Genomic DNA, 18,086 nt, shown 5'->3' on the forward strand with positions numbered 1-18,086 from the left:
ACCAGAGAAGGAATTCAGAGCGCTTTTCCCCCTGGCCTCTACAACCAATTCTTATTGTAGAACGGAGCTAAGTTCCCCTGGGCCTCGGTTTTCCCATCTGTAACATTGGGTACTTTGACAAGCTGGTTAGGTGATCTGTAAATCCTAACCGGATCTAGTTTTTATTCTAGAATGTACAGAGGAAGGAGATGCTGACAGAAAAGGTAGAGGGGACCAGGGGCAACTCACTTCATATACTACCCCCCACCCCCCAGCAGTCAGAGCGCTGGGGATCCCAGTTTCTAGGTATCCGGTGTTACAGGTAACCATGGAACCGAATTCGTTCTCAGGACCCTTTCCTTTTACCGACCTCTCCAAATCCCCCTCCAAGCGGTCTGGCCTCTGCATCAGGAATATTGTGGCAGAGGGGCGACCTCGGGGTTCCCACCCATCACAGTGCACGGTGCTGAAAGTGGTGGGACACGCATTTGGGTAGCAGGGCGACCCCTAAAGGTGAGCGGCTAGGTCTGGAGACTGGAAACCCCTAGGAGCACGCCGAACCGGACGCGGGGCAGCGGAGGTGCTCGCGGTCCAGGGAGTCCAGAAGCGCCACGCGGGCCTCCGCAGGGTGGGGTGGGCTGCTCGGCCCGCGGCCACTACTTCTCTCCCTGCCCCGCAGCCTGGAACTCCCCCCGGCTTCGGGCGGCCGAGCTACTCGCTCAGCCTCCCCCCTCCGCGCCCCGCCCCGCCCGCTCCCCACCTCCGCGTCCAGCCTCAAAGCTGCCGAGCGCCGGACGCGCCGGACGCGCCACGACGCGCTGGGCCGCTGAAGAGCAGGCCGGCAAGCCGTCCGGGAGCGGCGGGGGCGGTGTTCAGCCCGCGGGAGGGAGGAGGAGGGCCGCGGCCCGAGCGAAAGGGAAAAAGGAGGGCTGGAGGGCGCCAGCAGCCAGCCCGTCGGCGGGGACCGGCAGGTAAGCGCACGGCGCCGGGATGGGTCTTTCTTACTCGGGTTCCTGAGACCCGGCCGGGGAGCCGCGGAGCTGGCGACCAGCGCGGGCGGCTTGGGCGCAGCGCCTGGACCTGGAGTGCGACGGGACGGCGGGGCGAACGCTCCCTCCGCCCGACTGCGGCTCTGAGCCGGGGCTCTGGGCCGCCCTGAAAGGCGGAGGCTGAGGGCCGAGCTCCGGGAGCTGGCACTCCGACAGTGGGAGAGTGCGCGCCGTGGGAAAGGGGGCTCTGGCGACGCGTTCTCCGAGGGAGAGGGGCGTGTGTATCCAAAAGCTTAAAACGGGCTCCAGCTCTCCCCACCCCTCCGCGAAAAAGAGCCACGAGCTTTGTTCGCGCGGGCGGTCTTCGAGACCCGACTGGTGGGGACTCAGTTTGCCGCGCCGCGCAGTGGGTGCGGCGGAGCCTGCGGAGCGCGGACGCGACCCGGGCCCCAGCGGCAGCGTCTGGCTGGACGCAGAGCAGGTGGCTAAGGGCGCGGCGGGATAGAGCGGCAGCCAGGAGCCTGAGGATGGGGACAGGAGACTGGAGGTCTCGGGCGAGCGCTTTTCGACAGGGACTTGCCATTTCAAGGCTCCGGAGCTATATACGTTTCAGGTGAGGAGAGGGAGCGCTGACGGCCTCCTGAGAGCCAGATGAGGCAGGCAGCAGAGGTTTTCCTTGGCTGCTTCGACAGTGACACTTATTTGTATGTACAGTCCACACGAATTCCCTGGGGAACTTGTAAAAATACTGATTCTGATTCTGTAAGTCTGGCCGGGGTGGGGCCCGACAGTCTGCATTTCTGACAGGCTCTCAGATGCTGCTGCTTGCTCCATGGATCACACTTTACACGGCAGGCCCTGCAGAAGTACTTTTTGTCCCAACAGGCTGAAAACCTTAGGAAAACTGGGACATTGGGAGAGGAGGTCGTAAGACTTTACAATCCCACCTCCATCCCAAATACACACATTAAAACGATGGCTACTCATTCAGTAGCAAAATGCTTTACTCTTCTTACTGGGTTACCAGCCAAATACATTATCTGATAGTAGAGCTGGCTTCATGGGCATGCAACCTGTATTTGGTTTAATGTTCTGCTGTTGCTGTCGAAATTCTGAATACTTTTTGAACAAGGGGCTTCGCATTTTTATTTTGCACTAAGCCCCACAAATTATGTAGCTGATCCGTAGGCAGAAAAAGGACCCATTTCTATGATCAGTGTTCAGAGCTGGTGGGTGATGGAGAATGAAGGTTTATTAAGCAAAGACTAGCTAGATGTTGCAGTTCCTTCCATCTTTCTCAACGTCTTTTCAGATATTTTAAGAGATAAGCCTATGAGTATAATTTCAGTTCTACATGGTATGACAATATTTATTTTAAAAATAATATTAATAATTTGTTAAGAGCTTAATTATTAATACAATTAAGTTCGGTGTTGTAATAGTTTGTGCATTGAGTGACAAAGGCGTGTGCTATTTTCAAAGGATTTGGGGAGTTTTTATTTAGTGTCCCAAAGTTTTGCTTACTTAAGATCTAAAATGAGCTGGACATTGCTAAATTGGCTGCTCTTTTCAGCTCAAATGCAAAGCTGGAAAATAGAAAGTGGCCAAATTTTGAAGCTGTTCAGGGGTATTGCTTTACAGGGCCTCAGTGCGACAGCCAGCCCCTATCGGGTTCCCTCAGCTTTTATCATTCCCACATCCCTGCAAGGTGACTTTCATTAAAAGGGGGATAGAGCAGACTTGGCTCTTGAAAAACACTGAAGAAATGCAGGACCAGCGTTAGTGTTTTCTGTGAATAATTCTTTTTTTTTTTTTTCTTGCGGTACGCGGGCCTCTCACCGCTGTGGCCTCTCCCGTGGCGGAGCACAGGCTCCGGACGCGCAGGCTCAGCGGCCACGGCTCACGGGCCCAGCCGCTCCGCGGCACGTGGGATCCTCCCGGACCGGGGCACGAACCCGTGTCCCCTGCATCGGCAGGCGGACTCTCAACCGCTGCGCCACCAGGGAAGCCCTTCTGTGAATAATTCTTGCCCCAAACCCACAGATTCCAGGTGTGTGTACTTTTCTAGAGAAAAAAAAAAAATGTTGGAGACACAGAAAAGAAAAAAAATGGAGCTTTAATTATGGATATGATTTTGTTCAGCAGAGGGAGGAAAAAGCCTGGGAAATGGCATCTCATTGGCGGCTTTGGCAGGCAAAGGAGAGCTGCTGTGTTTCTGGTACCATGAACAGCCTTCCAGAAATGGCAAAGTGAGTTTGCTCAGGTGTTAGGGAGAGCCAGTAAGGAAGCTGCTCTTCCACGGCTAACGTGGTCATTCTGGGTGCTCCAGTGTGGCTGTGGTGTGCCTGAGGCTGCTTGGGGACTCAGCGAGGGGGACATCACCGTGAGGTTCCTAGTGCTTTCACAGCGTACGTGAAACTGACAAACATATTTTTCCATTTTGCTGCCTGAGAGTGCCAAGTCAGTTCAAATACACGGTACAAACTGGGGAGAGCACCATTACATTGAAAAAGAGAGCTGGGGGTGGGGGGGATGGGACGAATGCATTTCTGTGGTGGTAATAATTCTGAAGATAGAAAGGAGAGATTCTGCCTTTAGTAAAAACCTGGGAGCTGGCTTTTATGCCTCACTGAGAAAGGCCTTTCTACCTCAAGATAGAGGAAAACAATTTTTCTGCTAAAATGTTCATGGTGTTAAAAATACATGGGTCTTTAATCCACATGGAAATTATCTGGGGGCTGTGGTGTGAGGTGGGAGATGTTGGATGTTAAGAGGTGGAGTAAACATTTGGGAAAAATTGTCGTAAAATAAATCCCCTCAATCAAAGTCTGTGAACACTGTGTTCCATTTTATAAATCTACTTAATTCTTGAGCCGATTCCATGTTTTAAAAATTGAAGTATAATTATAAAGCAATTATACTCCATTAAAGATGTTAAAAAAAATTGAAGTACAGTTTATTTACAATAACATTCACCCTTTTTAGTGTACAGTTCTGTAAGCTTTAAAAAATACATGTAGTCATGTAACCACCACCATGGTCAAGATATAGAAGTCCATCACTCCAAAAAGTTCCTTATTGATGCTTTGTAGTCAGCCCCTCCCACCACTCTCAGCCCCTGGCAACCACTGATTTGGTTTCTGTCCCTATGAATTTGTCTTTTCCAGAATGTCCTGTGAATGGATTCATACACGATGTAACCTTTCTGAGTCTGGCTTCTTTCACCTGGCATAATGCATTTGAGATTCACCCGTGTTGTGTGAATCAGTAATTTGTTCCTTTTTATTGCTGAGTAATATTCCACAGTTTGTCTATTTACCAACTTTTGGTGATTGTGAATTGGGCCAATGTAAACGTTCACATACAGCTTTCTGTGTGAGCATAAGTTTTCATTTCACTCCAGTAAATACCTAGAAGTAGGACTGCTGTATTGTGTGGTAAATTTAACTTGATAAGAAACTGCTGAACTTTTCCAAAGTGGCTACACCAGCATGCACTCCCACCAGCGATGTATGAGAAGTCCTGTTGCTTGGCATTTTTGCCAGCCCTTGGTATTGTCAGCTTATTATTATTATTTTTTTAAATTAATTCATTAATTTATTTTTGGCTGCATTGGGTCTTGGTTGCTGTGTGCGGCCTTTCTCTAGTTGCGGTGAGCGGGCTTCTCATTGCGGTGGCTTCTCTTGTTGTGGAGCACGGGCTCTAGGCGCGCGGGCTTCAGTAATTGTGGCTCGCGGGCTCTAGAGCGCAGGCTCGGTAGCTGTGGCACACGGGGTTAGTTGCTCCGCGGCATGTGGGATCTTCCCGGACCAGGGCTTGAACCCGTGTCCCCTGCATCTGCAGGCGGATTCTTAACCACTGTGCCACCAGGGAAACCCCTGTCAGCTTATTTTATTCCAGCCATTCCAGTAGGTTTGTGGTGGCATCTCTGTCATTTTAGTTTGCACTTCCCTGATAACTAATGATGTTGAGCATCTTTTTGTATGTTTTTGGTCATTTGTATATCTTCTATGAAATGTCTGGTTTTTTTTTTTTATCGTATTGTGTGTCATTATTGAATCATAAAAGTTCTCCATACATCTGCACACAAGTTCTGTGTCAGATATATGTATTGCAAACATTTGCTTTTAGTCTGTGGCTTGCCTTTTCATTTTCTTTATTTTTTAAAACATTGTGGTAGGAATACCTAACATGAGGTTTACTCTCTTAACAAATTTTGAAGTGTCCAATACAGTATTGTGAACCATAGGCGTGGTGTAGTACAGCGGATAGCTATAACTTTTTCATCTTGCATGACTGAAACTTTGTACCCTTTGAACAGCAATTCCCCATTTGCCCCTCCCTCCAGCCCCTGGCAACCACCATTCTACTCTCTGTTTCTGTGAGTTTGACTATTTTAGTTGATTCATACCTCATATAAGTGGAATTAATGATTTTTTTTTTTGAAGAGCACAAGTTTTAAATTTTGATAAGGTTTAATTTATCAGTTTTTTTTCCTTCTATGAATAGCACTTTTAGTAACCTGTCTGATAAATCTTTGTCTACCTCACATTTACCAAGATTTTCTCTTGTGCCACCATCTAGACATTTTATAGTTTTATCTTTTATATGTAGGTTTACGACTTCATTTTTAAAAACTTAATTAATTTGTTTATTTTTGGCTGCGTTGGGTCTTCATTGCTGCACGTACGCTTTCTCTAGTTGTGGCGAGCGGGGGCTACTCTTCATTGCGGTGGCCTCTCTTGTTGTTGAGCACAGGCTCCAGGTGCACGGGCTTCAGTAGTTGTGGCATGTGGGCTCAGTAGTTGTGTCTCATGGGCTCTAGAGATCAGGCTCAGTAGTTGTGGCGCACGGGCTCAGTGGCTCTGCGGCATGTGGGATCTTCCCGGACCAGGGCTCAAACCTGTGTCCCCTGCATCGGCAGGCGGCTTTTTAACCACTGCGCCACCAGGGAAGTCCCATGACTTCATTTTGAGTTAATTTTTGTATGCGTCAAGGTTCACTTTTCCATATGGGTAGTTGCCAGTTGTTGCAACACTATTTGTTGAAAATGAAAAGACTATACTTTTCCCTCATTGTATCCCCTTGGCCCCTTTTGTCAAAAATGAATTTACTGAGTATGTTTGGGTTTAATTTTGAACTGTCTTCTGTTCCATCAATCTGTACATCTGTCCTTATGCCTATACCACACTGTATAGGTGTTACACATTCTTTTTTTTTTTTTAATAAGAGGGTATTGATTTGTGTTGTTTAAAAAAATTTTTGTTGTTGTTTCTTTTTTTATTTTTTGGCTGTGCTGCTTGGCATGTGGGATCTTAGTTCCCCAACCAGGGATGGATCCTGCGCCCCTGCATTGGAAGCTTGGAGTCTTAACCACTGGACTGTCAGGGAAGTCCCACATATTCTTGCTAGGTGAATTCCTAGACTGTTTTGTTTGTAATTTGTATTGCTTTTAGAAATTGTATCCTTTTTTTGCCCATTTCATTTTATTTTTATTATTTATTTACTGGCTGCTTTGGGTCTTCCTTGCTGTGCGGGCTTTCTTTAGTTGCGGTGAGCGGGGGATACCTTTGTTGCGGTGCACGGGGCTTCTCGTTGCCGTGGCTTCTCTTATTGTGGAGCATGGGCTTTAGGTGCACGGGCTTCAGTAGTTGTGGCTCGCGGACTCTAGAGAGCAGGCTCAGTAGTGGTGGCGCACGGGCTTAGTTGCTCTGCGGCATGTGGAATCTTCTTGGACTAGGACTCGAACCCACGTCCCCTGCATTGGCAGGCGGATTCTTAACCACTGCGCCACCAGAGAAGCGCCCCCCCCCCATTTTATTTTGTTGTGACTATACTGTTGTATAGACAGGCTTTTAAATTTTTTTGTAGGTCGAGCATATTGAAGCCATGTTACTGAACTTTCATTAGTTCTCATAGTTTTTCAGTCAGTTTTCTTGAATTTTCAAGGTCGACAATCAAACGGGCTGCAAATGGCAATGGCATAGGGATCCCTCCCTGCCCCCAATATTTTTTCCTCCGTTTGTCTGGTCTCCTTAGTGGCTAGGCTGCCCTGTAGAGCAGCGTTGAGGAGTAGTATCTGACTCAGGTGGGAACACTTCTCATAGCTTACCATTAGGTATTTTGCTTGCTGTGGCGTACTGGCAGTTACCCTTATTAGTACCTTCAGGAGGTTTTCTTTCCATTTTTAGCTTTGAAATGTTCTAAAATTTAATTTTAAAATTTCTTGTTCTGCTTGTTTTTTTTTGTTGTTGTTTGTTTTTGTTTTTTTTTTCCATTGAAAGCCTAACAGTTTAGAGGTAAGTCAGTCTTCCTAGCTTTGGGAGGTCACATTCTGATCTTCCCTGGAGAAGAAGATAGTGTAGCAGAAATCAATTCATTTTATTTAGACTAGGAAGAAACTACCTTTGGAGTTTTTTTTTTTTATAATGTTCTCATTTGGGGGGGATGCCAGGTACAGTGAGGAAGGGAGAGAATAAAGGAACAGTTTATATGTAAATAAATATCTTATGTATAAATAAGATAAGATAGCTTTTTGTAGTGTTTTTCAAACTTTCCTGCCCGCCATTCACAGTGAAAAGTATAGATCTCAACCCAGTATGAACATACATGTATATAATTGAAACAGAATCTCACGAAGTATTATGCATTTTTCCTCTGTGCAGTGTATTCTGAAAATTTCAGTCCTCTTCCACCTGTTCTACTTCATTTAAAAATGATGATCATGACCCTCTGCATTGATTTGACACTCTTGCATATAACCCGGTTTTATAAAACTGTTCATTTAGGTTCTGAGCCCCCAAACTGCTGAACTGTGTCCAGGACAGATTCATTTAATATCAGATCCTGTTATGATACAAAGTGAGTTCATTTTTAATACCCTGAGATAGTGGTAGCTACCCAGATTTTTCTCTTGAATTAGGATATAGCCTCTAACCCAGTCTCCCAGCACCCACTCTTAACCCCAGAGAATTGCCAGTAAAGGCAGTCTTGTAAATCCACTGCTCAAAACCTCTAACAGCCTCTCCCACATTTTCACTAAACCCCCAGCTGCTCCCTGTAGCTTCTGAGGCCCTATATGACTTTTATCTCATTCTTCCCACACTTCTCCAGATACACCAGCCTTCTTGCTATTCATCACCCAAGCCAAGCATTTGCCTGCTTCCCAGCTTTAGTATTTGCGGTGCTACCTGCCTGGAGCACCATTTCACCAGATAATCACATAACTTGTCCCTCTGTTTCATTTGGGTCTTCTCTAACCCTCATTCTAAATCAGCATTCCTCACCTACCACTATAAATGTCCAACCCCTCATCCCACTTTGGTTTTCTTGTGACACTGTTATCTGCAATTGTATTATTTAGTTATTCGTTCACTGATTCCGTGAACAGGAGGGCAGGGACTTTGTGTGTCTTGCTCACAGTTGCATTTTCAGGACCTAGAACAGTGGGACGTAGTAGGTGCTCAGTAAATATTTGTTGAATGGATGAATGTGTGCACCTAGAATCTAGAAGAAATCAGGCACTAATCCTAAGAGAAATTCAAATTCAGTTTTGGTGTGGAAATTTCTTTAGGTTAAGCATAGAGTATATTTTATTTTTATTTTTAATTAATTTATTTTTAGAGTATATTTTAATGTAAGTCATTAATCAACAGACATCTGGTATCCACCACATTTCTGACTCTGATAATAATAATGATAACTAACAGCTAATATTTATTGGGCAGGCAGTGCTCAATTTACGTATATTAACTCATTTAACCCTCCCATCTTCTTGGGGCAGGTACTATTATTATCATTGTACAGAGGAGGAAACTGAAGCACGGAGAGGTTAAATACTTTGTCCAAGGTCATACACATGGTAAGCAGTAGATCCAGGGTTTGAACACAGACCATCTGATTTCAGAGCCTGTGTTTTGTTTTTTTATTGAAGTATAGCTGATGTACAATATCATATTAGTTTCAGGTATATAACATAGCAATTCAGTATTTTTACAGATTATGCTCCATTAAAAGTTATTACAAGGTAATGGCTATAATTTACTGTGCTGTACACTACATCCTTGTTGCTTATCTATTTTATACATAATAGTTTGTATCTTTTAATCCCATATCCCTAACTTGCTCCTCTCTCTTCCCTCTCCCCAGTTGTAACCACTAGTTTGTTTTCTACATCTGTGAGTCTTTTCTGTTTTGCTATATACATTCATTTGTATTATTTTTTAGATTCCACATATAAGTGATATCATACTGTATTTGTCTTTCTCTGTCTGACTTATTTCACTGTCCATCAACAGATGAATAGATAAAGAAGTGGTGTGTGTGTGTGTGTACACACACACACAAACACACACACACACAGGAATATTACTCAGCCACGAAAAAGGATAAACCTCTGCCATTTACAGCAACGTGGATGGACCTAGAGCCTGTGTTCTCAACCACAGTGCTCATAGGAACAAGGAGCATACACAATTCCTGATCTTTATGAACAATGTTATGGTTAGAAGTAAAACAATAACTTTCAATGTTGATAAGGAGACCAACATTTGGTAAACAGTTCAGTTGAATTAGTAGGATGGATCTTACAAGCCTGATCCAGATTCTTGCGTCATCTGCCTACCACTGCTGTGGTCTTCTTCTTGTCCTGGTATGGGTATCATTTGGGGGTCAGCAGGCCTTTCTATATATCAGTCCAATGCAGAGGCCCTTCTTAAGTGGGAAATATGAATTCAAGAGTCAATTCCCTTCGGTTTCTCTGCATATGAGCTAGTTAATAGTACGTGATAAGGGTCCTTTTATCTAGGTTGGAGACAGTCCTTTAAATGATGCCTTTTCCAGTCTGCATAATCTCCTGGTTGCAGGTCACGGGGCATCTGATCTTCATCCAAAGATAGATTGCTGTGATAAGCTTCAGAAACAAACTTCGAGTGTTCTTTTAATAATTCAATTAAACTTTCCAATAATATAACGTAACAACAAGGAACTATCTGGGAAGTGAGTCTTAAGCAGTAAATACAGATCTCAATGAACAAACCTAGAATTTAATACTCACTGAAACAATCTTTTTCTCTCTAAAATTACCCTCCTTTCTACCAGATATAGCCAAATTAAGACTGATTTGTTGCAGAATAAATCTGGTTAATTGACCAAATAGGCTCTTTTAAATTAGCTGTGCTGGAACTTTTCATAAGGAATCTCGGGTCGAACTTTTAAAAGGCCTCTCCAGGCTGGGAAATCCATGGCAAGGGCTACCAGATTCCGCCTGTGATATGTATAGATGTGGGTGAATTCCTCTCTTCTTGAGGTCCATCAAACATCTTGAGATTCTTGTACATGTCAGGAGGTGACCTTCCTTATTCACCTGATAAAGCTTCTGGGAACCTAAGAGTTTCCAATTTCTGGAGGGATTTGGTAGAGAGAAAATATAAATGTTTCGATTCGGCTTACAAAGGTATAATTTACCAAGTTGCTGTAAGCCATAATTACCCTGAGGGGAAAGGTTTCTTTATATCTGGAAAACACAGATGAAAAGCCAGTAATATTTCAGACAAAAACCATGCAAATCATAATCATATTCACCAGTTCACTCAGTCCAATGTAATGAATCCTTTTTTTTTTTTTTTTTCCGGTACACGGGCTTCTCATTGTTGTGGCCTCTCCCGTTGCGGAGCACAGGCTCCGGACGCGCAGGCTCAGCGGCCATGGCTCACGGGCCCAGCCGCTTTGCGGCTTGTGGGATCTTCCCGGACCGGGGCACGAACCCGTGTCCCCCGCATCGGCAGGCGGACTCTCAACCACTGCGCCACCAGGGAAGCCCCACGAATCCTTTTTGTTAACAGTTTTATGAAGCCGTCAGGTTTTCCGTTAGGATTCTTTAAATTTCTTACCTTGTTCAGCAGTATGGTCTGAAAGTTATTAGAAACCTGTACTTGTCAAAAAGTCCTTTCTATGAATCTTGAAGATGAAACATTTTTGCAAAAGGATCAGAGTAAAACAATAACTGTCTATGAATGACAAAAAAAACTTTAAAAGGCATGGTTAAACACGTGATTACAAGGCCATTGACAAACTTGATTACTGCTGTGACATACAACATTTTAAGATGATAACTAGAATTATGACTGATACTATTTTACTAGGATGTATTCAAATTTTAGGAATTCCATATAATTTCTAGTATATCTATATTAATAACATTTACCCATACAATATAACTTAAGGTTTATCCCTCATTTGACAATGCTTCCTATGTAATTTAACATACCAAGCACGCCTAATTAGTTTAATATTTCTCTTTGATATGCCTAGGGACTCTCTGGAAAACTCAAAGTTAGCTAGAGGTCAGTGGACTTTAATTAGAATTTGATCTTTGGGAATTTTGTCAAAAATATTGAAAAGTTTCAAAATACTTAGTCAAACACATAGGTCACTGGGAAACAATACTTGTTCACTTAACCAAAGTGACAATAAAAGATTTCAAAAGCAAATACAGAATGTAACAACAAATTACATAAAAGGTAAAGAAAATTACAATCTGATATCAAAAGCAGCTCAATAGTCCAAAAAACTTTGTTTTCTTAACAGAGGGAAAACCAAACTCCAGTCTTGTACCAGCTTACTTTTAATAACAAAATCAATTTACTTAATTAAATTCAATTTAATCTTAGCCAACCCTGACCATGCACAAAACACTTTTCTCAGGGTTCCTTTTTTACAAACCTTCCACAACTTTCTGTATCTGTATTAATTTGTCCCTTATTTTCTTTCCCATCCAGAAACAATTAGCTCTAGGACAAAAATACCACTTTTTTCCCTTAGCAAAATGTATTTCTATTCCTCATGCTTTCTTTTACTGAAAACACACATCCTACTTGCCTTGCATACTGAAAAATTTCCCTTATTATTTCTAGTTGCTCTAATTACATATATATTAAAATTTTTTTTAAATTTTGATTTTTATTCATTGTGAACTTTTTTCTTATAAATTTATTTATTTTATTTTTGGCTGCGTTGGGTCTTCGTTGCTGCACACGTGCTTTCTCTGGTTGCGGTGAGCAGGGCCTACTCTTTGTTGTGGTGCACGGGCTTCTCATTGAAGTGGCTTCTCATTGCAGTGGCTTCTCTTGTTGCGGAGCACGCGCTCTAGGCACGTGGGCTTCAGTAGTTGTTACACGTGGGCTCAGTAGTTGTGGCTCGCGGGCTCTAGAGCACAGGCTCAATAGTTGTGGCACACGGGCTTAGTTGCTTTGCGGCATGTGGGATCTTCCCGGACCAGGGCTCAAACCTGTGTCCCCTGCATTGGCAGGCGGCTTCTTAACCACTGTGCCACCAGGGAAGTCCTATTCTTTCTACTCTTGATGGGCCTTTGGTTTGTTTCTAGTTTTTGGCTTTTATGAATAGTGTTGTGAGGATCACCCTTGTACATATCTTTTGATAAACACGTTTGCATTCCTCCTCGGTAAATGCTGTATTCCCTCTATCCTTCTAGGTTCTTGGCTGAGACACCCCTGTAATAAAAAGACAGATTAACAGGAGAAAAACAAACAAGTTTAGTAACATATATACCTCCTGTATACATAGGAGAGACCCACGAAAACTGAGTAACTCCCCAAAATGGCCCAAGCCCCACCACCTTCAACACCATCTTCAGCTAAAGACAAAAGGAGATTTTTGGGGGCGGTGGTGGAGGAAGCCAGTTATAGGAATTATCAGGAAAAATACAGTAAACAAGGGTAAGGTTGTTATGCAGATTTAAGTCCATGCCTTCTCCATTGACAAAAATTTGAGAGATTTAGATTCACCCTTCTCTTCCTGGTACAGAAAGGGAGATACCCTTAAAGTGGAGATTTCCCTTATAAATGTAAATGTCTCTTACAAAAGGGTAACTTCTACTCGGTTTTCAGAGCTTCTCCTTTGTGTGCTGTTTCTTAAAAATAATCAGCCTCAAGATAATTCTTATGCCAAAGAGACATTTTGGGGTGTCATATTGTGTTCCCCTTCAATACCTAAAAGAATGCTTCAGATATATTTCTCCTCATTTTCATGGTTGTCAGTTATTTTCTTCTCTGAATGCAATTAGGATTAGTAACCACCTCTGCGTAAACTTACATATCTGTATCCATATATAGTGTTGAGGCTTTTTATTCATAACTTGAATTGTTTTGGCATCAGTTGTTTTTGTACTTTAATCTTTTTTCTAAGAGTGTTTCTATGTTCATTTATTACTTTACCAGCTACCTATATCAAAATGTCATTTTTAAGTATCTCAAGAATTTTGACTTTTTCTTTTCCTGTGAGACACACACACACACACACACACACACACACGTAATTATTTTGAAATGAAAAACACTCCTGGAACTGTCAAATGTATTTTGCAGATATTGAGGCAAAGGTTTACCCACCTGAATAGTCTTGGAATGGTACAGGCTTATTAAGCACTGATTCCTAATTTTGCCAAGGGGGGAAAAAGGGAAGAACGAAGTGAATGAAAGCGGTTTTGAAAAACTAAAGTATGCTTTATTTTGTTGTGATTACACCCAGGTCCGCAGGTTGACATTATTATCTCCCTTTGTCCCAGATTGCATTAACTTATTCCATTCAGCAAATCTGAAGTTAACTCGACAAACTGAATAGAGCAAATATAGCCTGAAATTGAGCAAATACCTTCCATTTGATTTTGGTAGGAGTCACAGCCGCTGAATGTACTCTTTATGTAGAGAACACTTAGCGAATACTGTTATCTATAGCACTGCTTTTCAGATGTACACATCAATCAGCTGGGAATCTTGTTGAAATGCAGGTGCGGATTTTGGGGTTCTGGGATGGGGATGGAGATGCCTGTGTTAGACCTAAACGGTCTCCGGGGGACTCCACTCGCCCAAGAACCGCCAAGAGTCGAGAGCCGCTGCAACACGCAAGAGGTTTATTAGAAGCCGGTGCATCGGGGTTCCCTGGTCCTCACGCAGGAGGCCGATAAGGAACCCCCAAAAGCGGAATCACACACATTTTATAGGTTTATTTTACTCATAGGGCGGGTACATCTGGAGTTTTGTAATGATTGGGTAAACGGGGTGACCTTTAAATTGATTGGCTTAGGCATTCTTGCCTGTTTTTGCGGCTCGGGCCTGTCCTGTTTTTCAAGCCTTTTTCTCGTAAGGGTGCGCCCTGTCCCTTTCTCGGAACTGTTTATGCCCAAAGGGACACTCCAGTATCTTATCTACACCTGCCAGCTGGACAGCCCCAAAAGTTCTAGGTATCGATAGGGATGGTGGGGATGTGAGTACAGTGGAGGCCTTACACCTGCTTTTGGGGGGACCACACTTTGAATAGCGAGGCTTTAGAGCACGTTGCCCATTTAGGGGTGATAAACATCCCTGCCTCAGTGCCTCTCGGGTTGGCCTCCCAGTGCGGGCTGAAGAGCCAGGTGCGTGCAGTCCCCGTTAGAGCCGCAAAAGCCCAGTGCTCTTTGGACGTTTCTTTAAATCTCAAGTAGCAACTCCTTTCAATCTCCCCTCACCTAGTCTCTCCTCAGACATTCCGAACACCTGAAAAACAACTGTACTCCTCGAAAGCACGCCAAACCAACATACACACACCCGCACACCCCAACTCCCGCCCATACGCATGCGCGCGCACACACACTTAATCCCAGGTACTGACCTGGAGGAAGGAGTGGGGCAGAGCAGGCACGAAGCCGCCCTCTTCTCTCCTGGCTTCAGTGCTTTGTACTTCCTCATTCATTCCACAGAGACTGGGTGTCCGTTTCAACATCCCGGTGACGCCGAGCACTGCGGTACTCAACAGCCCCTTCCTGCCACTAGCTGTGCATTTCTCTGCCCGCCCATGTGGCAGCCTGGAGTGCTGGGGAATTAACAATCCCCAGCCCACCCCGGGAGCAACCCTCAGCCAGCGCCTGATGAAAGCTGGTAGATAAAGAACCCAGCTCTTTGCCCATGAGCAGGACCCCTGAGACGGATGGGCGGTCTGCACTGGCTCCCAGAGCTCCCCAGGACTGAGACTCAGCTGCCCCCAGTGGTAACTGGCTTGATGATGCACCTGTATTAGCTGCCTTCCTGCCTCCGTCTCACTTCCCCGTTCTCCTGTGTCCTGGGATCACATCCTGAATAAATTGCTTGCTCTCGAATCTTTGCCTCAGAGTTACCTTTTGGAGGAACCCAAACTATGGCAAGGCTCTTTGAGGCCAACGGTCAGGAAGTACTTTTGTTCGTTTTAATAAAACCCCATTACCAGAAAACACGGGAGCCCCTTGGGTGTGTCCTAGGGGGGTTTCACCACTGTCTAGTTATTTTGTTGGCATGACACCAACCATTCAGACGGCTGGAAATAAGCCCGATCATGGAGAGCGTGCTTCCGTGTTCCTGGACTGTTAACAGAGTTGATATCTGGGGTCCCTAGCAGAGCTGATTCTTGTCTTTCTGACTCCTGACCAGGGGCATGTATCTCTGAGTTCTGCCTCAGAGCCCTGAGCACATCCTGTGGCCCCTGCAACCCTCATCCTGGCTGCCTCCTACTTCCATGCTCCTTTTCGTAGGCCTCCTTCCCTGGGGTTCTCTGTTGTGAGTTCTCTGCCCAGCCCTTTGGGACAAGGAATCCTTTCATCGACCTTCAGTTTACTGCATGGAGGCTCCTGACTTTAAGTTTCAGGGACGTACCAGCCCTGTTCTCCAGGCTTTGCACCAATGATCAGTGCTACTCATAGCGGTGTCTTTAGCTTGTCCCCCTCCTCCTGCCTTCTTCCCCAGACTGGAAATGGATCCAAACCTTGGCATAATTTAAACTTCTGAGTGCACTTTAGAACTGCCTGTACCCAAATGGGGGATCTTAGCCCTTCTATATGTTCAGAAGTGTGCCTTTTCCCCTCAAGACCTTGTATGCAGCACTCCCCTTTCTGTGGTTCCTTGTATGATGGGAACCCCCGCCAGGCAGGGATATTTGGGAGGGTAGCCTGACCTGGCACTCTAGAATGGATTGCTCACAATCTTGCTGTACCCCTGCCAGGGTGCATTGCCCACCCAGGCTGAACACCCATGTCTTTGTTTGGGCCTCTTGGGGTTCTTGATTAGAGACCCTTGTTCCTTTGGATTTGGTATTTTAAGAGTACACACTACATCAGTAGGACTGTCTTTAATGTAAACATCCATGAAAACATCAAGGATGGATGGCTAGGTGACTGCTTCCCTGTGACTTTGGGCTCTCTTTTTGCCTTGTAGACTGCCACCTTCTTGCTGTGTTCTCAAATGGTGGAGAGAGAGAGAGAGAGGGGGAGAGGGAGGGAGGGAGGGAGGGAGGGAGGGAATCTTTCTCCTTTTATAAGGCCGCAGCTCTATTAGACTAGGGTCCCACCCTTATGACCTCATTTAACCTTAGTGATCACCTAGAGACCCTGTCTCCAGATACAGTCATGCTGGAGGTTAAGGTTTCAACATATTAATTTGTGGGGGGAGGGACACAGTCCAGTCCATAGCAATAACTGTGCCCAGCTTCCCCCACAACCCTTCCATTCATCTAGCTGAATCCTGAAATTCCACAATTTGAGATTCATTTCTTTGGTTTAAAGAGTTGTTAAAATGTAAATGGGCACAGAATTTGGTTGATGTGTCTTGATATGAGGTTGGCTCCTGAGAGCAGGTAGGGTTCAAAAAGTAGGAGGCCACTGGGTACCTACAAGTTGGGAATGGGCCCCATTTAGAGGAGAGAAAGGGTACTAAAAAGAAAGTCGGTTTTCTCCAAGCAGTGTCTTTTTGTTAACTTTGCCAAGGCCTGTTCAAGTCCTCAGAATTATTTTATCAGTTCCTGCAAAATAACCCTTAAGATCAAAGAACTGAGTACTTAACGTTGCTTTCTTGGAACTATGAACAATTTGAAAGACATTGCCTTTTATTTTTATTTATTTATTTATAAATTTATTTTTTATTTATATTATTTTCGGCTGCGTTGGGTCTTCATTGCTGCTTGCGGGCTTCCTCTAGTTGTGGGGAGCGGGGGCTACTCTTCGTTGTAGTGCGCAGGCTTCTCATTGCTGTGGCCTCTCTTGTTGCAGAGCATGGGCTCTAGGCGTGTGGGCTTCAGTAGTTGTGGCACGCAGGCTCAGTAGTTATGGCTCATGGGCTCTAGAGCACAGGCTCAGTAGTTGTGGCGCATGGGCTCAGTTGCTCCGCAGCATGTGGCATCTTCCCAGAACAAGGCTCGAACCTGTGTCCCCTGCATTGACAGGCGGATTCTTAACCACTGTGCCACCAGGGACGTCCGACATTGCCTTTTTTTTTTTCCGGTACGCAGGCCTCTCACTGCTGTGGCCTCTCCCGTTGTGGAGCACAGGCTCCGGACGCGCAGGCTCAGCGGCCATGGCTCACGGGCCTAGCCACTCCGCAGCATGTGGGATCTTCCCAGACTGGGGCACGAACCCGTGTCCCCTGCATCGGCAGGCAGACTCTCAACCACTGCGCCACCAGGGAAGCCCGACATTGCCTCTTAAAGAGGGAGTCTTAGACTTCCCTGGTGGCGCAGTGGTTAAGAATCCGCCTGCCAATGCAGGGGACACGGGTTTGAGCCCTTATTGGGGAAGATCTCAGATGCTGTGGAGCGTTTAAGCCCGTGCGCCACAACTCCTGAGCCTGCACTCTAGAGCCCGTGAACCACAACTACAGAGCCCTCATGCCACAAGTACTGAAGCCAGCACGCCTAGAGCCAGTGCTCTGCAACAAGAGAAGCCACTGCAATGAGAAGCCCGCAAACTGCAATGAAGAGTAGCCCCTGCTTGCCACCACTAGAGAAAGCCTGCGCGCAGCAACGAAGACCCAATGCAGCCAAAAATAAATAAATTTAAAAAATGATAAAGAGGGAGTCTTATTGACTCTCTGCAAAGGGAGAAGTAGAAGTACAACCCCTCATTGTTTTACCCAGCCTTCTGTCAACACTTTTTATTAGCCAACAAATTATGTGTAATGACAACAGCTGTTTGTAGTAAAGATTCTTATGTGTCGTTGGAGGCTAAAGTACTTTTTGAATCATCAAAGATTACGTTATGTGTGGGATAATTTTCATATAAACTGTGATATTGATAAAGTCTTTTTTAAAAAGATCTATTTATTT

At 45.0% G+C, this 18,086-nt stretch overlaps 1 protein-coding gene across 4 annotated transcripts in view; it reads left to right on the forward strand.

Annotated features, from left to right (window-relative positions):
- Positions 1-786: 786 nt before the first annotated feature.
- The window catches only part of ADGRG2 (adhesion G protein-coupled receptor G2), a 118,341-nt gene continuing 101,041 nt past the window's right edge, over positions 787-18,086 (forward strand). The window contains exon 1 of one of the 4 annotated variants that reach the window (XM_067024014.1): positions 787-950. The gene's annotated coding sequence lies outside the window, so the exon portion shown is untranslated. The remainder of the gene's footprint in view (positions 951-18,086) is intronic. The other 3 variants (XM_067024015.1, XM_067024013.1, XM_067024012.1) reach the window with 3 other exon arrangements.

This window comes from Kogia breviceps, chromosome X (genome assembly GCF_026419965.1).
Source record: "Kogia breviceps isolate mKogBre1 chromosome X, mKogBre1 haplotype 1, whole genome shotgun sequence".
Taxonomy (NCBI): domain Eukaryota; kingdom Metazoa; phylum Chordata; class Mammalia; order Artiodactyla; family Physeteridae; genus Kogia; species Kogia breviceps.